The following is a 27,308-nucleotide window of genomic DNA, read 5'->3' on the forward strand; positions in this document are numbered from 1 at the left end:
AGCAAGAGGCCACAGTCTGTTGGGGCCATCTCCCTCGGATCACCTTCATAAATAAATACCAATGTATTGACACCTTTCTAGACTTCCCTGGATAAATGCAAGATAGGAAAGGGGGCTGAGGTGCACAGGGGTGCACCCCGGATAAATGCAAGATAGGAAAAGGGGCTGAGGTGCCCGCAGAGGGGCATCTGTGATGCTGAGGCTCCGAAACTGTGGCTGCCATAACACGTGAAGCGCCAGTGCAGACCTCCAGCACCTACCAGGTGAACAGGAATCCCATCTGCCGTGTGGGTGGGAAGAATCGATTCTCAACAAAGCCCAGCTGGATGAAGTATGTCATCAGCAGTTCCACCCTGGCCTCATCCCGGCTGGGCGTCCGACAAGCCTGCGAGGAAAAGAACCCCAGAGGGCATGAGCAGAGGAGGACACAGCTGACAGCCCTTCCCAGAAGGTGCCCTGCACATACCAGCAGATGCCTGTAACTATTTCTGCAGTATGACGACCTCACTGCTAGCATCATCAACTCTAGGAGGGGTGGAAAGAACCTGGGAGGAAGTCAGAAATCCTGGAATCCAGTCCCAGCCCTGCCAGGAGGCAGGTCTCTCCCCTTCTATGGTTTTCCTTTTTTTTTTGAGACGGAGTCTCGCTCTGTCACCCAAGCTGGAGTGCAGTGGTGCGATCTTGGCTCACTGTAACTTCCACCTACCAGGTTCAAGTGATTCTCCTGCCTCAGCCTCCCTAGTAGCTGGGATTACAGGCGTGTAGCACCATGCCCGGCTTGTTTTTGTATTTTTAGTAGAAACGGGGTTTTGCGGTGTTAGCCAGTCTGGTCTCAAACTTCTGACCTCAGGTGATCCACCTGCTTCAGCCTCCCAAAGTGCTGGAATTACCAGCATGCACCACCACGCCCAGCTAATTTTTGAATTTTTAGTAGAGACGGGGTTTCACCATGTTGGCCAGGATGGTCTGGAACTCCTGATCTCAGGTGATTCTCCCGCCTCCGCCTCCCAAAGTGCTGGGATTACATAGGCGTGAACCACCGCACCCGGCCTCCTTCTACAGTTTTCTTATGCAGCAAATGGAATGGATGATTCCAGCACCCCCCAGCCATCACCTCAATCTGCCCATGATTCTGTTAAGACCACAAGCATGCAATAATGGGGTTCCCTGAAAACTTGGAAAAGCTACCCTCCCCTCTCTGCTGCACACAAAAACTTACTTGTCTCAGATCCATAAGATATGTGATTTCATCTTCATATAAATAGCCATCTTCAGTGCGATGTTCCAGGATAAAATCCTTAAAGAAAAATGAGGTTAGATACTATAAAATGTGATTGAAAACCATGTATGTGCATAACAGTAATATGTCAATTGTGAACCTGTTTCTAAAAAGGCAGAATAAAGAAAAACTTACAGTGATTTTCAAAGTGGGGGAATTTATTTTCTTAATTTATGTAGTTTTTTTTATATGGAGTCTTGCTCTGTAGCCCAGACTGGAGTGCAGTGGCACAATCTCGGCTCACCGCAACCTCTGCCTCCCAGGTTCACACAATTCTCCTTCCTCAGCCTCTCAAGGAGCTGGGGTTACAGGCGCCCACCACAACATCTGGCTAATTGTTGTACTTCTGACCTCAGGTGATCCACCCACCTCACCCTCCCAAAGTGCTGGGATTACAGATGTCAGCCACTGTGTCCGGCCATAGATTTTTTTTTTTTTTTTTTTTTAAACAGGGTTTCACTCCTGTTGCCCAGGCTAGAATGCAATGTTGCAATCTCGGGTCACTGCAACCTCCACCTCCCAGGCTCAAGTGATTCTCGTGCCTCAGCCTCCCAAGTAGCTGGGATTACAGGCATGTGCCACCATGCCCAGCTAATTTTTGTATTTTTAGTGGAGATGGAGTTTCACCACATTGCCCAGGCTGGTCTCAAACTCCTGGGCTCAAGCAATCCATCTGCCTCAGCCTCCCAAAGTGCTGGGATTACAGGTGTGAGCACTGCACCCCATGCCTATGTTTTTAAATGCTGTGTTGCTTCAGTAAAAGTGAGAGTTGAAGTTAATTTTTTGCTTAAAAATGTCTTTGTGTCTGCGCATCATGGCTCACATCTGTAATCCCAGCACTTTGTGAAGACAGGGCAGGTATATCACTTGAGCCCAGGAGTTTGAGACTAGTCTATGGACTATACATTCAACCATACTGCAAACACTGCAGATATTCAGGGGCTCAGACTTGCAATTCTGGGCCACCCTCAGGACCCAGACAAGTTTCCCAGCACAGACCCTAAGGGTAGGACTGTCATAACAGTCCCCAGATACAGGTTTCCTTTGCCAAGAAGACCCTTAACCATGTTATAAAGGCATTTTATTTTATTTTATCTTTGAGGCAGGGTCTCACGTGGTTGCCTAGGCTGGAGTGCAGTGGTGCAACTGCGGCTCACCGCAGCCTCGACTTCTCTGGGCTCAAGTAATCCTCCTACTTTAGCCTCCCAAGTAGCTGGGACCACAGGCACGTGCCACAAGCTAATTTCATTTTTGTATTTTTTAATAGAGATGGGGTTTTGCCCCGTCACCCCACTGCTGCCCCTACAAGTGCTGGCTCCCCCAAGCTGCAAGAAAGGTGATCACATAGATCGCTCAATTATGTCTTCCCAAGTGACTGTGTAACCTCTTTACACAACTTCTACATTAAAGCTCCTCCTGTTTTTGTGTGTTCAACGTACAGACACACAGACAAACACTTGTCTTACAAAAATGGATTTGTACTAAATATACAACTTTGCTGTGCCTTCTTTTTCTTTTTTTAAGAGATGAGGGTCTCGCTCTGTCGTCCAGGGTGGAGTGCAATGGTGCAATCATAGCTCACTGCAGCCTTGAACTCCTGGGCTCAAGTCATCCTCCCACTTCAGCTTCTCCAGTAGAGGGGACTATAGGTGTGCACCATCACACTCAGCTAATATTGTTATTTTTCGTAAAGACAGAGTCTTCCTATGTTGCCTAGGCTGGTCTCGGACTCCTGGCCTCAGGTGATCCTCCCACCTCAGCTTCCCAAAGTGTTGGAATTACAGGTATGAGCCACTGCGCTCGGCTGACTATGCCTCTTTTCTTTAAACTTGGCCATGGGCTGGGTATGGTGGCTCACACCTGTAATCCCAGCGCTTTGGGAGGCTGAGGTAGGTAGATCACTTGAGGTCAGGTGTTCCAGACCAGCCTGGCCAACATGATGAAACCCTGTCTCCATTAAAAATTAAAAAAATAAAAAAATAAAATAGCTGGGCATGGTGGTTAAAAGGGGTCAGGTGTAGTGACTCATGCCTGTGATCCCAGCACTTTGGGAGGCCAAGGTGGGAGAATCACTTGAGACCAGGAGTTTGAGACCAGCATGGACAACATAGTGAAACCCCATCTCTACAAATAATAAAAAAATTAGCCAGGCGTGCTGAGGCAGGAGGAGGATCACTTGAGCCCAGGAGGGTGAGGCTTCAGTGAGCCATGATCACATCACTGCACTCCAATCTTATGTTCACCTCATAAAAGTCAAAGAGGATTTTGATTAAATTATATATGTGATCCTGAATTTGAAACTTAGTAAACTAGGGTAGATTAATGTACTTAGTGGGATAAAAAAAATTATCTAACTGGCCAGGCACGGTGGCTCACCCCTGTAATCTCAGCACTTTGGGAGGCCGAGGCAGGTGGATCACTTGAGGCCAGGAGTTCGAGACCAGCCTGGCCAACTTGGTGAAACCCCATCTCTACTAAAAATCCAAAAATTAGCCAGGCATGCTGGCAGGTGCCTGTAATCCCAGCTACTCAGGAGGCTGAGGCAGGAGAATAGCTTGAGCCCAGGATGTGGAGGTTGCAGTGAGCTGAGATTGAGCCATTGCACTCCAGCTTGGATGACAGAGCGAGACTTCATCTAAAAAAAAAAAAAAAATCCTAACTGAAACCCACTGCAAACATTAGGGACAAAACGAGAATTTCTACCATCACTGTTATTACTTAGCCTAATTCCAAACATTCTCTAGCCCACACATTAAGAAAAATAAGAGACATAAAATCTTGGAAAGAAACAAAATAATTTTTTGCAACACAACAGCATGTTTATAAAACCCAATAGCATCAACTGAAACATTACTAAATTAATAAGAATTCAATAAAGTGGCAAAGAAGTTAACACATGAAAGTCAATAGTAAAAAAGAAAAGTCAATATTTTTCCTTTCTTATACAAGCAATAACCAATTAGAAAAACTTAACAGACAGCCAGGTGTGGTGGCTCACATCTGTAATCCCAGCAGTTTTCAAGGCTGAGGTAGGCGGATCATTTGAGGTCAGGAGTTTGCGACCAGCCTGGCCAGCAAGGTGAAACCCTGTCTCTACTAAAAATACAAAAAATTAGGTGGGTATGGTGGCAGGTGCCTCTAATCCCAGCTACCCAGGAGGCTGAGGCAGGAGAATCACTTGGACCTGGGGGGCAGAGGTTGCAGTGAGCCAAGACTGCACCACTGTACTCCAGCCTGGGCGACACAGTGAGACTCTGTCTCAAAAACAAACAAACAAACAAACAAAACCTAACAGAGAAACAATACCTTTCACAATAGCAACAAAAATACATTTCTAGGGATAAAATTAATACGATTAAGCAGAAAACTATTAAACTTTACTGAAGAACAGATGTGATTTCATTTTCTTTCATTGATTCGATTTTTTTTTTTTTTTAAAATGAGACAAGGTATCATTCTGTTTTCCAGGATGGACTGCAGGGGCTCAATCACAGCTGACTGCAGCCTCGACCTCTTGGGCTCAAGCAAGCCACCTCAGCCTCCTAAGTAGCTGGGACTAAAGGTGTAAGCCACTGTCCCTGGCCCTATTTCCTCAAAATAAAACAAAATCAGCCAGCTGCAGTGGCTCACGCCTGTAATCCCAACACTTTGGGAAGCTGAAGTGGGTGGATCACTTGAGGTCAGGAGTTCGAGAACAGCCTGGCCAACATGGTGAAACCCTGTCTCTACTAAAAACATAAAAATTAGCTGGGTGTGGCGGTGGATGCCTGTAATCCCAGGTACTCAGGAGGCTGAAGCAGGAGAATCGCTTGAACCCGGGAGACAGAGGTTGCAGTGAGCCAAGACTGTGCCACTGCACTCCGGCCTGGGCTTCAGAGCGAGACTCCCTCTCTAAATAAATAAATACATAAAATAAAACAAAATCACACTGTGAAGCTTCACTGATTATTAAAAAAATCACACGGACACACAAGTCACATTTGAAATGGAATTGCCCTAATTCAGTCTGCTGAACCACTTCTGCAGTACCTGTGTTTCTCTCAAATATGGAAGGGAAAAAATACAACAGAAAGTCCCTCAAACGTTCTCATTTTCATATGACTGACATTTGTAGAGTCTCTTTTAGGCTAAAATGACATGGTTGGAAGCCTGTGCCGAATGGCAGTTGGCCATGTCCACAACATGTGAATATTTTCATTTGCTTTAATGTGGAATTCAGAACATGACCCAGTTGAATCCTTAAAAATGCCTATAAAATTCCTAAGTTTCTCCAAGAGATTCTTCCTTTGAAATGCTTGCATTCTTGGCCGGATGCAGTGGCTCACGTCTGTAATCCCAGCACTTTGGGAGGTTGAGGCAGGCGGATCATCTGAGGTCAGGAGTTCAAGACCAGCCTGGCCAACATGGTGAAACCCTGTCTTTGCTAATAAAAATTAGCTGGGTGTGGTGGCACATGCCTGTAATCCCAGCTACTTATGAAACTGAAGCAGGAGAATCGCTTGAACCCAGGAGGCAGAGGTTGCAGTGAGCTGAGATCATGCCATTGGACTCCAGCCTGGGCAACAAGAGTGAAACTCCATCTCAAAAAAAAATGCTTACATTCTTGTAGCCCAGCACCAAGCAACAGACAAATTAAATCGTAAAGAAACTTCTACAATAGCAGCAACAGACATTTCCAAACAGGTGGATTGTTTTGAGTCCCACAGACCAGTGGCAAGTCACATCTATTTTTGCATTTATATATACATACGTATATTTTAAATAAAAATAGAGATGGGGCTGGGTGTGGTGGCTCACATCTATAATCTCAGCACTTTTGCTGGAGGTGGAAGCAGGAAGATCGCTTGCGGCCAGGAGCTGAAGACCAGCCTGGGCATCCTAGTGAGGAGACCCTATCTCTTAAAAAAGAAAAAAAAAGAGAGAGAGAGAGAAAGAGATGACTGTGCATGATGGCTGACGCCTGTAATCCCAGTACTTTGGAAGGCCAAGGTGGGCAGATCACCTGAGGTCAGGAGTTCAAGACCAGCCTGGCCAGGATGGTGAAACCCTGTCTCTACTAAAAATACAAAAGTTAGCCTGGCGCAGTGGCTCACACCTCAAATCCCAGCACTCTGAGAGGCCGAGGCAGGTGGATCATGAGGTCAGGAGTTCAAGACCAGCCTGGCCAGGATGGTGAAACTCTGTCTCTACTAAAAATACAAAAATTAGCCGGCGTGGTGGTGGGTTCCTGAAAAACCCCAGCTACTCAGGAGGCTGAGGCAGAGAATTGCTTGAACCTGGGAGGTGGAGTTTGCAGTGAGCCGAGATCACGCCACTGTACTCCAGCCTGGGCGACAGAGCGAGGCTTCATCTCAAAAAATATACATATATACACACAAAAATTAGTTGGCCATGGTGGTGCATGCCTGTAGTCCCAGCTGCTCAGGAGGCTGAGGAAGGAGAATTGCTTGAACCCAGAAGGTGGAGGTTACAGTGAGCTGAGATCGCACCATTGCACTTCAGCCTGGGCAACACAGTGAGACTGTGTCTCAAAAAAAAAAAAAAAAAGAGAGAGAGAGAGAGAAGGCCTCATTCTGTTGCCCAGGCTGGTCTCCAACTCCTGGCCTCAAGCTGTCCTCTTGCCTCAGCCTCCCAAAGCGCTAAGATTATAGGTGTGAACCATTGCATCTGGGCATAAGTCTCACGTAAAAGTTCAGGCAGGCTGTGGCAGTGTGGCATAAAGCTGCAATTCCTGGATTGTTTTCATTGCTTTCTACCCAGAACATAAACTTTCCGGCAAACTTGAGTCCTGAAACACTCAGAATACCAACTTCCCTTCTCCAGTCCCAAAATAAACCCCAAACTCACAGGATTTAAACAAGGCAGCAGTCAAAAAGGCCTCTATTTATGTCAAACAACTCACCGTCTCTGAGAATGAAGGTCAAGTGCTTCCAAAGTATTAACCAATTGCTTTTAAAAGTAGTAGTTGGCCAGGAGCGGTGGCTCACACCTGTAATCCCAGCACTTTGGGAGGCCGAGGCGGGTGGATAGAGTACGAGACCAGCCTGGCCAACATAGTGAAACCCCATCTCTACTAAAAACACAAATTAGCCAGGCATGATGGCGGGTGCCTGTAATCCCACCTACTCAGGAGGCTGAGGCAGGAGAATCACTTGAACCTGGGAGGTGGAGGTTGCAGTGAGCTGAGATGGCCATCACTGCCCTCCAGCCTGGGCAACAAGAGCGAAACTCCAGCTCAAAAAAAAAAAAAAAAGAAAGAAAGAAAGAAAGAAAAAGTAATAATCAAAATGTCATAAGATGTTTTCTTTTCTAAACTAAAAGTAGTCCAAGATGAGCCAACTAAGAGGATTATCATGGAAAGTAAAATAAGCCAGGCACAGTGGCTCATGCCTATAATCCCAGCACTTTGGGAGGCTGAGGCAGGAGGACTGCTTGAACCCAGGAGTTTGAGACCAGCCTGGGCAACAGTGGGAAACTCTGTCTCTACGAAAAATACAAAAATTGGCCGGGCTTGGTGGCTCATGCCTATAATCCCAGCACTTTGGAAGGCCAAGGCAGGTGGATCACCTGTGGTCAGGAGTTCGAGACCCATCTGACCAACATGGAGAAACCCCGTCTCTATTAAAAATACATAATTAGCCAGGCATGGTGGCACAGGCCTGTAATCCCAGCTACTTGGAAGGCTGAGGCAGGAGAATCGCTTGAACCCAGGAGGTGGAGGTTGCGGTGAGCCGAGATCATGCCATTGCACTCCAGCCTGGGCAACAAGAGCTAAACTCCATCTCAATAAAAAAGAAAGAAAAATGCAACAATTAGCCAGGCACGGTGGCACACGCCTGTATTACCAGCTACTCAAGAGGCTGAAGTGGGAGGATCAACTGAGCCCAGGAGGCAGGGGTTGCAGTGAGCCAAGATCATGCCACTGCATGCCAGCCTGGGTGAAACAGTGAGACTCTGTCTCAAAATAATAAAGAAAAAGAAAAAAAAAGAACATAAAATATTTCTTCGAAGCAATTTTCGTGATGCTAGGATTAATTCCTATAAGCAATGCCTGGGCTGCATGATGCAAACTTGGGCCACCCTGCATCTCATCCCCTTTCCCTTCCTTGATGGAATTTGGAGGTGACTGGTTAAAAACTCAAATTGATGGAGTTGAAGAGGGAAGGAAGAGGAGGGTATTCCAGGCACAGGACGGTCTCCCGGCCCCAGCCTCGGGGCACGGTCTCTCCTGTGTTCTCCATTGAAGCACCCCTTCCACTTCCCACTTGAATCCCCCACTGACCCAAGGGCCCCGCAGGCAGGGCTTGTGGCACCTCTGGCACCCAGCACAGTGCCAGGCACAGGTGGGCTTATGAGGATCTGCCAAATGGGAGAGGAGTCCAGATACCCAGGAATGTGGCAGGGGGACACACAAGCAAAGACTCTGGTTATTCAAATATTTAATGGGAGTGAATTGACATCTTTGATTTCCTTTGAAATTGCATCAAAAATAAGACAGACTGATATTAGCCATTAATTTCATTCTCTTTTTTTTTTTTGAGACAGTTTCACTGTTGCCCAGGCTGGAGTGCAGTGGCACAATCTCAGCTCACTGCATCCTCTGCCTCCTGGGTTCAAGCGCCTCTCTCATGCCTCAGCCTCTCGAGTAACTGGGATTACAGGCAAACGCCACTATGCCCAGCTAATTTTTTTTTTTTTGAGATGGGATCTCGCTCTGTCGCCCAGGCTGGAGGGCAGTGGCATGATCTTGGCTCCCTGCAACCTCCACCTCTACCTCCCGGGTTCGAACGATTCACCTGCCTCAGCCTCTCCAGTAACTGGGATTACAGGTGTGCACCACCACGTCCAGCTAATTTCTGTACGTTTGGTAGAGACAGGGGTTTTACCATTTTAGCCAGCCTGGTCTTCAACTCCCGAGCTCAAGTGATCCGCCTGCTTCAGCCTCCCAAAGTGCTGGGATTACAGGCATGAGCCACTGTGCCCAGCCTTTAGCCATTACTTTCAATGGCAAAAACTGCAATTACCTTCAAACCAACCTAACAGACACAAGAATACACAGATGGACAAATATGTCAGGAAGCAATGCTGACAGTATGTTCTTGGAAGAAGTGAGTACACAGGGGTTTGCTAGAAAATTCTTAAAATTTTTTGAAAAGTTTGGAAAGTTTCATAATAAAATGTTAGAGAAAAAACTTTAGCTATTCTTCCAAAGACATAACCTAAACTGGATACATGATTTAAGAAAAAAATACACTATTAATAAAAGAGGATGTAAGTTTTAAATTTCAAAGCATATCCACTACAGACACTTCTGACGCTTCCCCTCCAGCTCTGAAACCACCCCGGTGCCCTGTGGAGGACCAGCACCAGGAAACACACATTCCCTAGGTGACTCAAGGTTTCCAAATCCAGGGAGCTATTTTCCGACTGAGTTTCCCCTGGGGCCCACCTACTTTTTCAGAAGTCTCATGCCCACATTGAAAAAGCACGTAAACCCTTCTTTGAACTGTCTCAAAGTTATTTCTCCTTAAAAAGAAGCATTTCACTTAGGGTTTGGTTTTGTTTTTGTGTTTTTTGAGACAGGACTTCTTTCTGTTGCCATTACTGTAGTCTCGACCTCCCTGGCTCAAGTGATCTTCCCACCTCAGCCTTCTGAGTAGCTGGGACTACAGGTGTGCACCACCATGCCCGGCTAATTTTCCTATTTTTTGTAGAGATGGGGTTTCACTAAGTTGCCCAGGCTGGCCTTGAACTCCTGGGCTCAAGCGATCCCCCACCTCAGCCTCCTGAGGAGCTGGGATTACAGGCATGAGGCAAGAGGGGCATTTCTTTCATAGTTAGATCTCCATTTTTGGAGATGTATTGCAATTCTGAGGGATGGTGTTTTTGGCTTTCACCTTGCAGAAATCGATTCCAAAATTGAGTTATGGAGAATGATATGATAGAGTGCCTTCAAAATTGACCTAGGAGCCAGGCACAGTGGCTCACATCTGTAATCCCAGCACTTTGGGAGGCCAAGGCGGGCAGATTACTTGAGACCAGGAGTTCAAGACCAGCCTGGCCAACATGATGAAACCCTGTCTCTACAAAATAATAATAATAATAATAATAATAATAATTAGCCAAGTGTGATGGTGCACACCTGCAATCCCAGCTACTCAGGTGGCTGAGGCACAAGAATCGCTTGAACCCAGGAGGTGGAGATTGCAGTGAGCTGAGATCTCGCCACTGCACTCCAACCTGGGTGAGAGAGGGAGACTCTGTGTCAAAAAAAAAAAAAAAAAGAAATACAACCTTAAAAGGAGACTGGTGTGTTACTTTGTTTTAATTTGGATTTTTCTGTTTCAGTTTGTCACCTCCAGCTAGGAAACAGACTGCAGTCCAACGTAAGTACAGTGCACAGAATCTCTGTGTGTGCATAGTGGCCTCCCCTTACAGGGTCAATTTTGGCCTTTGGCCTTAATCCCGAAGTATTTGCGTATGCTTTTTGTTCCTTGGCAAATAAATGAGAAAATCATTAGTCAACATTGGAAAGATATTGTCCTAACAATGTCCCTTTAATGTTTCTTAGGAAAATTATGGCGACTCACTAAAATATCCTTGCTCAATGTCTGTTCAGTTGAATTTAATAACATATCTTGCTAATGTTTGCATGTCTATGAAATGTGACTATGCGGAATTACTGAAAATTAACTATAAAATCCAAGGCATCTAACTTTTAAACTTATCTTGGTTCATCACGTATATTTACACTAGATTTTATACTGTCTTCTTTTTTTTTTTTTTTTTGTCTGTTTGTTTGTTTGGAGACAGAGTCTTGCTCTGTCAGCCGGGCTGGAGTACAGTAGTGTGATCTCGGCTCACTGAAACGTCCAGCTCCCGGGTTCAAGCAATTCTGCCTCAGCCTCTGAGAAGCCAGGATTACAAGTGTGCACCACCATGTCCGGCTATTTTTTTTATTTTTAGTAGAGACGGGGTTTCACCATGTAGGCCAGACTGGTCTCAAACTCCTGACCTCAGGTGATCCACATGCCTCAGCCTCCCAAAGTGTTGGGATTATGGGAGTGAGCCACTGTGCCCGGCCTTACAAATGCCTTTTTGTTCAACACTGCAGATATTTCCCAACAAATGGGCTCATCCCTTCCAGTCTAGCACCTCACTCAACCCCAAACCTGATGGTTCTCTCACTTCCCAAAGTTGAGGCTGCCACACCCCAGTCTAGAACCCTATCTAGCCTCTGTGCAGATAGGGTTTGTACCTAGGTACCTCTTCATACCCTGGATGTATGAAGGATCTCTGGCTCAGAGGCTTCTGGAAGGTGTGCTGCTCCCACTTACTCTGTGTTCTGATAGACGCCCACCGAGATGTTCAGCCCCTCCAGCTCTTCCTTGAGCATCTGCAGGTCTGAGTTGACGAAGCTCAGCTCCAGCCGCACTTGCTCCCGCACCTTTGGGTTTGCGGCCACTCTGTTCAAAGAGAAGAGGGAGAGAAGTGCCCTCAGCCAGGTATCCCAGCTTCTGGGTGAGCAGACCCAATCCCCAGTCCCTGCAGGGAGGATCAGGGCACGGCTTGCAGAGGAGGGCCGGGAGTGTCGGGTAAGGTATCCCACGGACACAGAGCACCTGCCCAGCTTGCAGCACACCTGCCAGTACGTGGAGCTGGGGACACAGGCAATGACACTGTGAGCTGCAGACATGAACTCTATGACATCCTACAAAAACTCTGTCTTGAGAAGAGAAAACAAAACTGCTCCTAGCCATGCCCTAAAATACCGTAAGATATCCACTTGAAAAGAAATGAATGATTCTGGTCAGGCGTGGTGGTTCACATCTGTAATCCCAGCACTTTGGGAGGCCAAAGCAGGTGGATCAGCTGAGGTCAGGAGTTCGAGACCAGCCTAGCCAACATATAGTGAAACTCTGTCTCTAATAAAAAACACAAAAACTAGCTGGGTGTGGTGGCGCACGCTTGTAGTTCCAGCTATGCAGAAGGCTGAGGCTTGAACCTGGGAGATAGGGGTTGCAGTGAGCTGAGATTGTGCCACTGCACTCCAGCCTGGGCAACAGAGCAAGGCTCCCTCTCAAAAAAAAAAAAAAAAAAAAAAAAGAATGATTCCTTTCGGTAGAAGAATTCCAAATAAATAAATAAATAAACACAAAATTTGTTTTAAAAAAGAAAGAAATGGATGATTAGCTGGGCATGGTGGTGCATGCCTATAGTCCCAGGCAGGAGGATCGCTTGAGTCCAGGAGGTTCATACTGCAGTGAGCTATGATCACACCACCGCAATCCAGCCTGGGTGACAGGGCAAGACACTGTCTCTAAAAACTAAAATAAGATAATATGAAATTATATATATATATGATAGTAAAATAAAATAAATGAATGAGAAAATGAAGGGAGAGGTAATGCTTCCCAATTCATTCTGTAAACTAGTATTAGCAACCCAAGCCTAGCAACATATAAATAGGATTATACACCATAACTAAGTGGGATTTATCCCAGGAATGCAAGGTTGGTTTAACATCTGAAAATCAATATAATATATTATATTAACAGAATAAAGGACAAAAAACACATGGTGACTTCAACAGATATTGGAAAAACTATATGACAAAATCCATCACAGATTCATAATAAAAATTCTCAACAAAGTAGGAATAAAAGAGAATTTATGAAATCTGATAAAAGACACCTATAAAAACCCACAGTTAGCATCACACTTTGTGGTGAATGACTGCTTTCCTCTTCTCACCACAAACAAGGCAAAGATGCCCACTTTTGCTATTTCTAATCAATGAGGCAAATAAAGAAATTAAAGGCACCCAGATTAGAAAGGAAAAAATAAAACTGTCTTTATTTACAGATGGCATTATCTTATATATAGAAAATCCTAAGGCATCCATAAAATAAATATTAGTACTAATAAATTTAGCAAGGTCACAGGGTATAATCAATATACAAAAATCAATTCTTTTTTTTTTCTCTAGACAGGGTATCACTCTGTCACCTAGGCTGGAGTGCAATGTCACCATTATGGCTTACTACAGCCTCAACTTCCCAGGCTGAAGCCATCCTCCAGCTTCAGCCTCCCAAGGAGCTGGAACTACAGGTGCACACCACCACGCTGGCTGATTTTTGTATTTTTTTTTGTAGAGATGGAGTCTCACTATGTTGCCCAGGCTGGCCCAGAAATCCTGGGCTCAAGCAATCTTCCTGCCTCAGCCTCCCAAAGTGCTGAGATTACAGGCATGAGCCACTGTGCCTGGCCAATTCAATTTCTATATAATAGCAATGAACAATCTTGAAACTGAGAAAACCATTCCATTCACAATAGCATCAAAAAGAATAAAATACTCAGGAATAAAAAGAATCACAAGACATGTAAACTGAAAACTACAAAACAATGCTGAGATATATTAAAAGAAGAGCTATTCCATGTTTACGGATGGGAAGGCTCATTATTGTCAAGATGTCAAGCCTCCTTAGTTGGTACATTCATTCAATGCAACCTCAATCAAAATCCCAGTAACCTTTTTAATAAAACTCGGCAAGCTGAATGGAAATGCAAAAAAAAAAACCTACAATAGGCAAAATAATTTTGAAAAATAAGAACAGAGTTGGAAAACATATTGATTTTAAAATTTACTAAGAAGCTGGGCTGGGCATGGTGGCTCACATCTGTAATCCTAGCACTTTGGGAGGCTGAGGCGGGTAGATCACCTAAGGTCAGGAGTTCGAGACCAGCCTAGTCAACACAGTGAAACCCCATCTCTACTAAAAATACAAAAAATTAGCCAGGTGTGGTGGCAGACGCCTATAATCCCAGCTACTCGCGAGCCTGATGCAGGAGAATCACTTGAACCTGGAAGGCAGAGGTTGCAGTGAGCCAAGATCACACCACTGCACTCCAGCCTGGGCAACAAGAGAGAAACTCCATCCCCAAAAAGAATAAAAAATAAAAAATAAACTTACTAAGAAGCCATAGTCATCAAGATAGCATGGTACTGACATAAAGATAGGCAATTAAACAGAACAAGAGTCCAGGAATAGGCCAGGTGTGGTAGCTCATGCCTGTAATCCCAGGACTTTGGGAGGCCAAGATGGATGGATCACGAGGTCAGGAGATCGAGACCATCCTGGCTGACATGGTGAAACCCCTTCTCTACTAAAAATACAAAAAAAAAAATTGTATTTTTAGTAGAGCGTGGTGGCGGGTGTGGTGGTGGGCACCTGTAGTCCCAGCTACTCAGAAGGCTGAGGCAGGAGAATGGTGTGAATCCAGGAGGCGGAGCTTGCAGTGAGCTGAGATCGCACCACTGCACTCCAGCCTGGGTGACAGAGCGAGACTCCGTCTCACGAAAAAAAAACAAAAGAGTCCAGGAATAAATGTTTACATTCATGTAGCAAATTTTTACAATTGATTTTGAACAAAAGTGCCAAATCAATTCAATGTGGAAAAGATTATTGTTTCAACAAATAGTGCTAAAGCAAGTTGACATCCATAGGTACGTCAGGGTCCCTAAAACCACCCCCAAGTTCAGTGTTAATCTAGGAGGACTTGCAAAAGTCATGGCTATGGTTTACTACAGCAAAAGACACAAAGCATAATGAGCAAAGGGAAAGGCATATGGGGTGAAATTGGGAGGAGGCCCGGCCCAGGCTTTTAGGGGTCCTCTCCCAGTGGAATCCCACAGACCATGCTTAATTCTCCCGTCAAGGAGTTGTGACAACACACGTAAAATGCCAAGAAAGCCCCCAGAAAGTTCCAATCAGGACTCAGGTCCCACCGGGAGGTCCCTCCCTAGCTGACTTCTTGGGCTCCCTCCCAAAGCGGGCAGAAGGGTCTGGGTGAGGGACCTGAGCCTGGTTTTCACTTTCCTAAGCCCGAGGGTCCTCTTCCTGGCACAAGGCCTTGAGGACGCTTGGGAAGCCAGCCTTCAGGTCCCGCTGTTTTGTTATTTTGCCAAAGTATGTCCCGAACGTAAGTTTGCCCCCTCGGGTCACTTTCTTCACCTTATCAGCAGGGCCCATCATTCCTGCTGCTTTCCAACAAGATGCCAGAGCATATTTTTAGACCAATGAAGTCGGTGGGACAGTGGGTGGGACCCAGAGAGTGACGGACAGTGAGTTGGCCTGGAGGGTGGGAAGGCAAAGTGAGTTCCGCTCCTGGGACGGGGCTGGGAGGGGACATGGAATGGTCTGTCAGCTATGAGTTTGTGGAAGGCAGAGTCGGTGACTTTCAGCTGACCTGCCTCGGTCTGGAAGATTCCAGTAGAGAGAGGGAGGGCCAGGGGCCTGGAGGCTGGTTCCAGGCCTGGGTGCTGGGCCTGAGAGCATTTCCAAAGCACTGAGCCTGGGACTGAAGGTAATTCACCACGAGCGCTCAGCTGGGGAGGACTGTCTGTGTGCTTCCCCCACCTCCCAGTCCCTCAACTCACCCCCAGTCCCCCCACCTGCCTTAACTCAGGAAAAAGGCCTCCCTCATGAGCACTGGCAGCTGCCTTCGGAGGCATGTCACAGTTACACCCCAGGACACAACACAGAATCTCAGGCTGGCAGGGGACATTTGAGATCAGCCAGCCCAGCCTCTCATTTTACAGCTGGGAATGGGCACAGGATGGCCATGGCTGCCCAAGGTCACAGAGCCTGGGAGGGAGAAGCAGGCACAGTGGAAAAAGTAAGGTCACGTGAGCCAGGTCTGGGCACCGGGTCCAGGCCTGCCACTCCCCTGCATGCGGCTCAGGGCGATGGCTCAGCCTCTCAGCCTCAGGTCCACAGCCGAAGCAGGCAGAGGAACAGCTGTTTGAGGGGCTGCCTGGGGAGGAGTGGGGCTGGGTGTCCTGTGCGCACAGCGGACACTTCATCAGCCACTCTGTAGGCAGCCAAGCCAGGAGGGCCCTCTGGGCACCTGGGCCTCTCCGCAGGAAGAGGAGCAGGGACCCACTATCCTTTGGGTCAATGAAGGCCTTAAGCAATGGGCTCGAAAATCCCTGATTAGTGACTACCTTCTGTTGCTAGGCAAGATGGGGACAAATACGGGGTCCAGTTCTCCAGCTGTTAAACATCTGTCTCATCAAGAAGATGGGACAGCACATGGAAAATAAATTTCTATGGTTATAATAACTGTCCCAGATTCTCTGTGCAGTAATGGCCGACCTGCTTTCCCTCTGAAAACAAGCAAGAATTTTGGATAAAACAATAACAAAATTACGTTAAAAGCATCAAAGGGCTGCTAAGCTAGTGGGAAACCTCCAGGCCAAGTTTCAGGGGAAAATCAAGAACCTAGGGAGGAGCGCTGGGGCCATTGTTGCCTGTGAGCATTTGCCAACCTGGCAAGTTGGGCTTCGACCTTGGAGGGAGTAGGGGGGTAGACAGAGGTCAAGGTATGAGGAGGCTGATAGGGGATTCACCCCCATATCAAGCTGGGAGCCTGAAAGGCCTCACCTTGGGTGAAGACAGAAGAAGAGATAACCCTGGCCCCTGCCCCAAAACATGGAATTCATTAGCATTAAAAGGAGTGGGAGGAAAAAAGGAAAGGAAACTCACAGATTCAACCACAAAGAGCCTCTAGCCTCCTGCGGACTTGGACCGCTCACCCATCACACCTGGGAGGCCCGGGGATGGTGGGGCTTCTGTGCACTTGGTTCCAGGTGGTCTGGGCTGTCCATGTGAAAGCAAACACCATACTCGTGAGAAGGAACCTCTGTCTTTGGCCTCACGGAAACCCCACAGACACCCTTCCAAGGGCCCCAAGAAGCACACAAAGATATCCGAGTCTGAAAGGGAAGAAGGCACCATGAGTAAGAACCAGCAGACAAGCTAGCAGACACCCGCACAGTCTCCCCATATTATTATACAATTACCAAACAAGACACTACGGTACATTTCAAACCATAATAGGAGAGATGGCCCATGTTCGGTGGCCAAGCATAGCACAGAGCTCCTCACTCCTCCAGGAATTCCACTGAAGGGTGGCAAGTTCTGGAGTTCAAGCCACTGGGGAGGCAACAGGAGTGCAAGCGGCCACAGTTCAGGCGCTGTTGGGCAGAGCGGGGGAGGGGGCGCTCCCAAGGAGTCCACTGGGAGACGCAGGCAGGGGGCTTCCCAGGCAGCCTCACCAGCTTCCCTTCACACTGATCCCCTGTAAACGTGTGTCCAGCCTCGATGTAAGAGGAACAGGGAGAAAATGATTTGCTATTCATAAAATTCGCGCCTCTCTGCGCCTGCGCCTGCGCCCGCGCTGTGCGCCTCCCTGCGCCTGCGCCCGCGCTGTGCGCCTCCCTGCGCCTGCGCCCGCGCTGTGCGCCTCCCTGCGCCTGCGCCCGCGCTGTGCGCCTCCCTGCGCCTGCGCCCGCGCTGTGCGCCTCCCTGCGCCTGCGCCCGCGCTGTGCGCCTCCCTGCGCCTGCGCCCGCGCTGTGCGCCTCCCTGCGCCTGCGCCCGCGCTGTGCGCCTCCCTGCGCCTGCGCCCGCGCTGTGCGCCTCCCTGCGCCTGCGCCCGCGCTGTGCGCCTCCCTGCGCCTGCGCCCGCGCTGTGCGCCTCCCTGCGCCTGCGCCCGCGCTGTGCGCCTCCCTGCGCCTGCGCCCGCGCTGTGCGCCTTTGCGAGGGCGGAGCTGCGTTCTCCTCAGCACAGACCCAGATTGCATCGTGAGGGCGAGCTGAGTTCTCCTCTGCACAGACTTCGGAGATACAGCGAAGTCGGAGCAGTGTTTTCCTCAGCACAGACCCGGGCGGGCGGGCCGGGGGCACCGCGAGGGCGGAGCTGCGTTCTGCTCAGCACAGACCCGGGGTACACCTCGAAGGCAGAGCAGCTTTCTCCTCAGCACAGACCTTGGGGACACTGCCTCCCTTTGAGCAGAATAGGTGAATGAATGAATGAGTGTAATCACATGCCCTGCCTTTCCCTGTTTATCAAGCCTGGCATCACTTCAGAATCTCTTGTTAGGATTTATGATACCCAGGCTTTACCTCAGAAGCTGAGAGTGGCACTCAGGTATAAGCATGTTTTTCCAAGCTCCCCAGGTATTCCATAGCGCAGCCATGTTTGAGACAGTGGGGTCTAAGAACCATGTAGAACTAATTAGAATCCTGAAGTGTCTGTGATAAAGGTAATAAGCTTTTTGTAAGATTACAGAGGACATAGGTTAAGTTGGAAAGCCTGAGTGTTGAGATTCCTAGGCTCAGGAATTTTAATTTAAGCACAGTTAAATGTCTTAACTTGCAAAGACATGAATCTGTAGATTCCAGATTAATGGCAGGTGTGAATTGTACAATAGAAACTGATCTAGCCTACGTGTCTTCTTGGACTGGCAGACTATGTTAATCTTTTTATTTTATGACAAGTTCAACATTATTCCCTTTTGTACTGAATTTTAGATTACTGATTTTGGGCACTCCAAGATTTTGGGAGAGACCTCTCTCGTGAGAACCTTATGTGGAACCCCCACCTGCTTGGCTCCTGAAGTTCTTGTTTCTGTTGGACTGCTGGGTTTTAGGAGTTATTCTTTTTATCTGGTAAGAAATATTTTCATTGCTTCACAGACTGGTAGGAGGTGATTAGATGAAGTCACAAATGTGTCTTGCTCTGTTGTCCAGGCTGGCATGCAGTGGCTTGATCTTGGCTAACTGTAGCCTCTGCCTCCTGGGTCAAGTGATCCTCCCACCTCAGCCTCCCGAGTAGCTGGGACTACATGCGCACACCACCATGCCCAGCTAATTTTTCTATTTTTTGTAGTGATGGGGTTTTGCCATGTTGCCCAGGCTGGTCTTGAACTCCTGGGCTCAAGTGATCCTCTTGCCTCGGCCTCCCAAAGTACTGGGATTACAAGCATGAGCCATTGTGCCCAGCCTAGCTCACTTTTTGACCATTGATTTAAAGAAAAATCAGACTTTTCATTATGCTGAAAAAGAAATCTTTATATCTGAATGCCACTGAGAATGCCACTTGATTTCTTTTCCTTTCTCTCTCTACCATTATTAAGCCTTAGTGGGTATCCACCTTTCTCTGAGCATAGGACTCAAGTGTCACTGAAGGATCAGATCACCAGTGGAAAACACAACTTCATTCCTAAAGTCTGGGCAGAAGTCTCAGAGAAAGGTATGAATATGAAAGGGTTAAGAATTTGTGATATTCTAAAATGTGTGTGTCCTGCGGTGGGAGTTTCTCTCCAAATTCCATGGTGTTTTCTCCTGTCAATTCTGTTCTTATTTTCTATCGTTAGTTTCACACCATTTGAGAGGCACTGGAAATTATTAAGAGCATGCACTCAGGTCCTGGGTCTGCTACTACTTAGCTGTGTGGCCTTAGGCAAGTTATTTAACCTCTGTCTCCAATTTCTTTCTGTGTAAAGGGACCCTCAATAATCCCTACCTTAAAAGGTTTTTTGAGGGTTAGGGATAATGTACACAAGTGCCTGGTAGCTATTTTAATGAGCAAAATAAATGCACTTGTAACTTTTTAGTTACAAGGTTTCCTTTGAGTAAGCAAGCGTGTAAAAACTAGATGTCTTTAGTTACCTTGTATTTTATAATTTATCCTGGCAACTTTCGTTCCCTGAAGAGAAAGTAGAAAATTAAATGTCAAATAACATAACATAGGTGATTGTGTTAAATGTCAGAATATTCAAGGAATAATAATGTTGTAATATACAGGCCAGCGTGCATTTGTTGCTTGCTGGAGTAGTCAAGTTTTATTTCTGACAAGTCTGCAGTTCCAGGGAGCCTCTCCCTGGCTGAGTAACTCTCACCCATCCATCTGTAGATGTCAGGGAGAGTTTGCTGTGCATCCCAGTTATCTTAGAATTGGGTAGAAGTTTAGCTTTAATTAGTTTGACCTTGAGTCTAGCAACAAGAGAGGGAACAGGCAACGAAGAGGTAGTGACTGATGTCCCAGCAGCAGGAGACAGGGAGTGTCATTGTCATTCCTGGTCTTCTCACAGTACTCTGAATACAGAGAATGAGGAAGATTAGGGGGCCCTGTCTGCTGACTCCCTGATGATCTCAGACCCTCTCTGCTCTTTCTGGATGGTGGCCTGTTAATTCTGGCATACTGTTACTGATAATATATTTATACTTTTCACTGTGATTTGCCCAATTGTTGCTTTAGCTCTGGACCTTGTCAAGAAGTTGTTGGTAGTGGATCCAAAGGCATGTTTTACGACAGAAGAAGCCTTAAGACACCATGGTTTCAGGTGGGTGTGGGACAGTGCCTGCTAGCATAAAATACATGGGAAGCCCTGCTGCCTGAGAGACATGAGACAGAGGACAGAAACATATTTACTTTGTTGAATCTGCTTAATTGTTTTAATGTATTGGGGGAGTATCTTGGCGGATGGGTTACAACCTGTTTTTTTTTTTTCTTTTTTGAGACAGGTTCTCATTCTGTCTCCCTGGCTGGAGTGCAGTGGCACAATCTCACTGCAACCTCTGCCCCCCGGGTTCAAGTGATTCTCCTGCCTCAGCCTCCCAAGTAGCTGGGATTAAAGGTGCATGCTACCACGCCCAGCTACTTTTTGTATTTTTTGTAGAGATGGGGTTTCGCCGTGTTGGCCAGGCTACAACCTTTTTGATGTTACTCATGGCTGTTGGATGTACAAGCTCACTTTATGTCCTGTTCTGGTTCCACCTGGCTGCTCCGAGTCTCCAGTTTGGCCTGTGTTCTTTTGAGGGCTTGTTCTGGCTCTACCCCCAGCCATGTCCACTGTTCTTCATAGGTGGGGTACATTCCAGCCATCTTCAACCTTAAATCAGGGAAGTGGGGGAGGAGGGCAGCCTCCCTGGGGAGAATCCAGCTATTTCTCAAGCCCAAGTGACTGGGTATAAAGGGTCCCACTGCTTGTTCATTCAGATGAGTAAATGTGTCCTTAGTGAAGGCTGTCACCTGCACCTTTCATCTGTGTTACTGCTGTGCTCCTGCTAGGGGTAGGGGCTGCCATTATTAAATGCTGACCTCATTTGGAACCGCCAAGAGTTGGAAGTACATTGTGGCTTTGCTGGGTTAATCTTTAGTTTTGGAATTAGCTACGGCATTGGTCAGGTTTTTCTGATAGATGTCTGGTCTTCTGTAACGAGCAGTTCCATTCAGCACAGCCATGCCCCTTTCTATTAATTTTCTTTTGGTCTGTGTATTAGTCTGTTCTCACACTGCTATAAAGAACTGCCCAAGACTGGGTAATTTATAAAGAAAAGAGCTTTAACTGACTCACAGCTCCACATGGCTGGGGAGGCCTCAGGAAACTTACAATCATGGTGGAAGGGGAAGCAGGCATGTCTTAATGGCAGCAGGTGAGAGAGCTTGTGAAGGAAGAGAAGGGTGAAGAGCCTCTTATGAAACTGTCAGATCTCGTGAGAACTCACTATCATGAGAATAGCCTGGGGGGAACTGCCCCCATGAGCCAATCACCTCTCAACAGGTCCCTTTCTCAACACCTGGGGATTACAATTTGAGATGAGATTTGGGTAGGGACACAAAGCCAAACTGTATCAATCCGTTTTCTTTGGAGATGGGGGACAGAACTGGTAGCTTGAGCTAGAGGCTGTTACTTGAGCTAAATGCTGTTTCTCTGGGGATTACTGGTCCAGGAACTCCTTGGGCAATCCAGCCTCAGCCCTGTACTTCTGGGACTCTGGGAAGACTGTCCCCATTCTCTGTTCTAATCCTCTACACCTAACAGTTTTGCTCAGGCCAGCTCAGGTTGAGAACAACAAAAACTTAAAAAAAAAAAAAAAAGACAGATATATGTGTTTTGGATGTTGCCCTGGAAACTAGAGTCTCCCCAGAAGAAATCTGTCAGATGATTTAGCATTTAATAGACCACACAGATTTGAAACAGCGGGACCCTGGAGGAAAGGGGTTTGGAAACAAAGGGTGCCTTTGCATGTGGGGATTTTAATTTTGATGAAAAAGAGAAACATGTCTTTTGGCTCTTTTCATGTGTCCTAATAGGGAAACTCTTGGGTCTAAATGTAGAGGTACAGGAGCTGTGTTCATCTCTAGCAAAAAAACAGAGCTGGCCAGTTGAGCCTGGGAAGAGGGTTTGCATCTGCCTGAAATTTATGAGCAAGCATAGCCTATTTTTCTTGTACTTCTTTGTCTCAAAGAAAACTTATTAACAACCAAGGAGAAGGTGAAGTTCAACTCCGTTGCAGAATCTCCCTGGAATACTCTTTTAGCCACCTTTTGTTTTTGCAGTAAAAGGAGGAATGAGCATTGAATGAAGACAAAAATGAAGACTGACCATCTAAAACATCTGTTAGTGATAGTTTGGGTTTTATTTTGGGAAAATTCAGTGTTTTCGCAAAAACCAAATGGTTTTGTGGTTCTGGCGCTGGACTGAGTGTTGGGAATGTGGATTCTGGTCTCTGTTTTGTCATTAACAGAGTGCCCAGTTTTGGGAGCATCCCTTACATCTACTGTCTGCCTCGTATTTACTGCCTGAAATACAGGATTTCTTCTGTTTGCTTTCAAGGGATATTATAATTTAATTTTTATTTTATTTATTGTTGGAGACAAGGACTTCTTCTGTTGCCTAAACTGGAGTGCACTGGTGCAATTACAGCTCACTGCAGCCTTGACCTCCTGGACTTAAGGGATCCTCCCACCTCAGCCTCACAAAGTGCTTGGATAATAGGCACGAGCCACTGTTCCTGGCTAATTTAATATTTTGGAATAATTGTAGACATCATGAAGAAAATAAATGTTTATTTATTTATTGCCTTTTTTGAGATGGAGTCTCGCTTTTGTCTACCAGGCTGGAGTGCAATGGTGTGATCTCAGCTCACTGCGACCTCCACCTCTGAGTTCAAGTGATTCTCCTGCATCAGACTCCCAAGTGGCTGGGATTACAGGTGCCTGCCACATGCCCAGCTCATTTTTGTATTTTTAGTAGAGATGGGGTTTCACCATGTTGGTCAGACTAGTCTCGAACTCTTGACCTCAGGTGATCCACCCACCTTGGCCTCCCAAAGTGCTGGGATTCCAGGCATGAGCCACTGTGCCTGACCTGATTACTTGTTTTAAATATAAGCCTGATTAGGCTTGTGACCACTCTGTTTGGCTTCACTGAAAGGCTGCCAAGAGATGGACTTTTGAGAGTGACACTGCAAGATAATTGAGATCCTAAGTAAGGCTGTGAGAGGGTGTGGAGAGGAATCCAGATGAGCTTGCTGCTGTCAAATGGCAATGGAGAGCTACACTGAGAAACTCAAAACAGAGTGACCTCAAGTGATCTGCCCTGCCTTGGCCTCCCAAAGTGCTGGGATTACAGGCGTGAGCCACTGTGCCTGGTCCTTCTTTCCTTCTTTCTTTCTTCCTCCTTCCTTCCCCCTCCCCTCTCCTCCATTCCTTTCCCCTCCCCTCTTTCATCCCCCGCCCCCTTTTTCCTTCCTTGCTTCTTTCCTTTCTTCCTCCTCAGGGTCTTGCTGTCTCACCTAGGCTGGAGTGCATTGGCATGATCACTGCACCATGACTTTCAGGCTCAAGTGATCCTCCTGCCCCAGCCTCCCAAGTAGCTGAGACTACAGGTGCATGCCACCATGTCTGGCTAATTTAATTTTTTTTTTTTTTTTTTTTTTGAGACAGAGTCGTAGTCTTTTGCCCAGGCTGGAGTGCAGTGGTGTGATCCTGTCTTACTGCAACCTCCACCTCTCGAGTTCAAGCGATTCTCCTGCCTCAGCCTCCTGAGTAGCTGGGATTACAGGCATGCACTACCACGCCTGGCTAATTTTGTATTTTTAGTAGAGATGGGGTTTCACCATGTTAGCCAGGCTGATCTCAAACTTCCGACCTCAGGTGATTCGCCCACCTTGGCCTCCCAAAGTGCTGGGATTACAGACGTGAGCCTCTGTGCCTGGCCTAATTTTTACATTTTTTTGTAGTGACAAAGTCCCAGTATGTTGCCCAGGCTGGTCTCAAATTCCTGGCCTCAAGCAATTCTCCCACCTTGGCCTCCCAAAGTGCTGGGATTATAGGCATGAGCCACCATGCCCAACCTAGTGTTGTAAAATTTCCATATCCATCAAATTGCCAAATGGTGGAGGACTTTACTGTATCCTCTCTCTTTCCCCACTGTGGTATGCTTGGCTCAGTGGGAGGAGGGGCTGGAGATGGGTGGGAAAGTACATGAGGCATTGGAGTCAGATAACTCTGGGTCTGTATTCTGCACATGCCACCTGTGAGTGGCTGAGCTGGGCTTCTGGCCAGAACTCAAAGGCCACATTCCTAGTTATAGATGTTCCTTTCACCTTGCTGAAGTTGGGGAGAGCTGCATCAGACCACCTCTTAGGGTTTCCTAATGCAAATCCTTGAACCCTGCAGAAGTAAGCATCCAGAGAAGTGGGAGCTACTCGTATACACACTGTCTGTGCCCTCCTCATCTCCCGCTCCTGCAGCATGAAACAGCTGTAATGCTTTGTTATGTTTATTGTCTCCCTTTCTTGTTAGACCTGAGCTCTGGGATATTGTGGCCTTAAGTACTTCTGAAAATTTGTATGGCATCTGCTGGGTGAATTTTCCTAGGGTGCTAGGCTGGTTGTTAGGACAGCCTGGGTGACTGGCCTCATTCATGGCAGAGGCAGCAGGTGGAGAGTGGTCCTGGAAGGATTTGAGGAGCTGCATGGAGTCAGACCCAGCCCCTGGCCCCCTGATTGTCACCTTTCTCAGGATCTGGGATGCTAATTCAGAAACTCTTGACTGCCGGAGGCTGTGATTGACCCACTGAGAGCTTTTAGGCATGTGGATGTGAGTCAGCCAGGATTGATGGAGCATTGACTGCTAATTGGACTCCTCTGGGAAGGTAGAAGGGGGCAACACATAATGCCTTCGCTGTGGGAGCTTCATCAAGGGGATGATTCTTGGACGGACATCTTTTCCTTCCTCTTTCCACAGGGGCATGCTAGCCCTGTCATTCTAGTTTATTATCCTTCAGACACAGCTACTTATGTTTTTAATTCCCTCACAGGATGAAGACACGAAGAGAAAGTTTCAAGATCTTCTGTCTGAGGAAAATGAATCCACAGGTCTATCCCAGGTTCTAGCCCAGGTACTCGTATTCCTGATGATCACTAAATGTAGTCTAGGCTTAAGGAGCTGATAAGCAAAGAGACGAAATTCAAGATTTTCCTGAGTAATAATTGCTTAACATTGTTTCAGTTATAATGTAGTAGAAACTCTGTTTGAACTTGATTCACTCTAGCACCCTTAGATTTAAAAATGCAGGATATGTTTAATATCTAACACATAATAGACAGATAAGCACAGCTAGGGATTGTCATCCAAAAGGTCACCTGCAAGGCAATTTCAAAAGACTCTATTAGAGGCTTAAATATAAATTTGTTGGAAAATTAAAATTTGGGTCAGTAGTTGATTCCTTGATTACAATTTTATTCTTTAAAGTTCTTTGTGAGTATAAGTTAATTCCAGTCCTGCTTTTTTGTTGTTGTTGTTGTTGAATGGTAGCTGTCCTTTTTCCCACTGTTTTCTCCCCCCCGATTTTTATTTTCTTGAGACAGACTCTTAGTCTGTCACTCAGGCCAGAGTGCAGTGGTGCAATCTCAGCTCACTGCAACCTCTGCCTCCTGGGTTCAGGCAGTTCTCCTGCTTCAGTCTCCTGAGTATCTGGGACTACAGGTGTCCGCCACTGTGCCCAGTTAATTTTTGTATTTTTAGGTGAGATGGGGTTTTGCCATGTTGGTCAGGCTTGTCTCGAACTTTTGACCTGAAGTGACCTACCCACCTCGGCTTCCCAAAGTGCTTGGATTACAGGTGTGAGTCACCACACCCAGCCTTCCTCCCAATTTTGTATATGGGAAAACAACTAAGGCACAAAGGTTGTCTTCCCGCAAAAGACCAAGACTTGGGGCTTCAACTGAGAGATATTGTGGTCCTTTTAAACTTGATATTTAGAAGAGGATGATGAAGAGGAAGTTGGTTATGCTACTTGCTTTCAGTATACATCATTCAGAGGTCAGAAGCCATAAGGGAGAGAAATATCTATTAGATAAGCATGTCTGAGTTGCGGGCTGTGGTGAGGACTCAGTTGTCAATGATGAAAACCAGTAATTTTTGGTACTAGAATTTCACATCAAATGCCCCCACTTTACTGGAAGTACATTGAGGAACTTTGATAATCTTAAAGAAGCCAGTGATTTTCTTTTGAATATTTCTCCATTTTCCTTTATTTTCAGCCTTCTACTAGTCGAAAGCGGCCTCCTGAAGGGGAAGCCGAGGGTGCCGAGACCACAAAGCGCCCGGCTGTGTGTGCTGCTGTGTTGTGAACTCCGTGGTTTGAACATGAAAGAAATGTACCTTCTTTCACTCTGTCATCTTTCTTTTCTTTGAGTCTGTTTTTTTATAGTTTGTATATCAATTATGGAAATAATTGCTTTTTCACAGTCACTGATGTACAATTAAAAACCTGATGGAACCTGGGCTTTGTGCTTCTGCTTGATAATCGGTTCTTTAGTTGAATGGCTTTATTATTTATTTATTTGAGATGGAGTCTCACTCTGTTGCCCAGCCTGAAGTGTAGTGGTGCAAGCTTGGCTCACTGCAACCTCTGCTTCCCAGGTTCAAGCGATTCTCGTGCCTCAGCCTCCTGAGTAGCTGGGATTACAGGTATGCGCCACCATGCCAAGCTAATTTTTATATTTTTTTGTAGAGACAGGGTTTTGCCATGTTGGCCAGCCTGGTCTTGAACTTCTGACCTCAGGTGATCCGCCTGCCTCGGTCTCTTAAAGTGCTGGGATTACACATGTGAGCCACTATGCCTAGCCTGAATGGCTTTTTTATATTTAAAGTTGTTGTGTGCCTTTCATCTGGAGCTACACCTTGGCTATCACTAGGCAGGTTTCCCAGGATGTCACCCTGGTCTCAGCCTGTGAGAGCTGAATGCAAATTCTAAGGGCCCCTTGGAAAGTTCCAGGGAAAGGAGCATAGCGACGTTGGGGGAGGAGTTTGTAGAGACTGGCTGGCTGGCTGCTGACATCTTCATGAGAACAGCAGGTACCTTGGTGCATAATAACAGGCCAGAT

At 46.7% G+C, this 27,308-nt stretch overlaps 1 long non-coding RNA gene and 1 pseudogene across 2 annotated transcripts; one reads left to right on the forward strand and one right to left on the reverse strand.

Annotated features, from left to right (window-relative positions):
• Positions 1-17,546, reverse strand: part of LOC467968 (rhophilin-2-like) — a 50,772-nt pseudogene extending 33,226 nt beyond the window's left edge.
• Positions 17,547-17,769: 223 nt separating this feature from the next.
• Positions 17,770-26,708, forward strand: LOC749759 (uncharacterized). Of its 2 annotated transcripts, none has more exons than XR_008540029.2 (6): positions 17,770-18,143; positions 18,657-18,794; positions 19,262-19,377; positions 20,386-20,470; positions 25,238-25,318; positions 26,463-26,708. It is a non-coding gene; the product is annotated as an uncharacterized LOC749759 (long non-coding RNA). The 2 variants fall into 2 exon arrangements; XR_008540030.1 differs by having other exon boundaries at positions 17,861-18,273.
• Positions 26,709-27,308: the final 600 nt, after the last annotated feature.

This window comes from Pan troglodytes, chromosome 18 (genome assembly GCF_028858775.2).
Source record: "Pan troglodytes isolate AG18354 chromosome 18, NHGRI_mPanTro3-v2.0_pri, whole genome shotgun sequence".
Taxonomy (NCBI): domain Eukaryota; kingdom Metazoa; phylum Chordata; class Mammalia; order Primates; family Hominidae; genus Pan; species Pan troglodytes.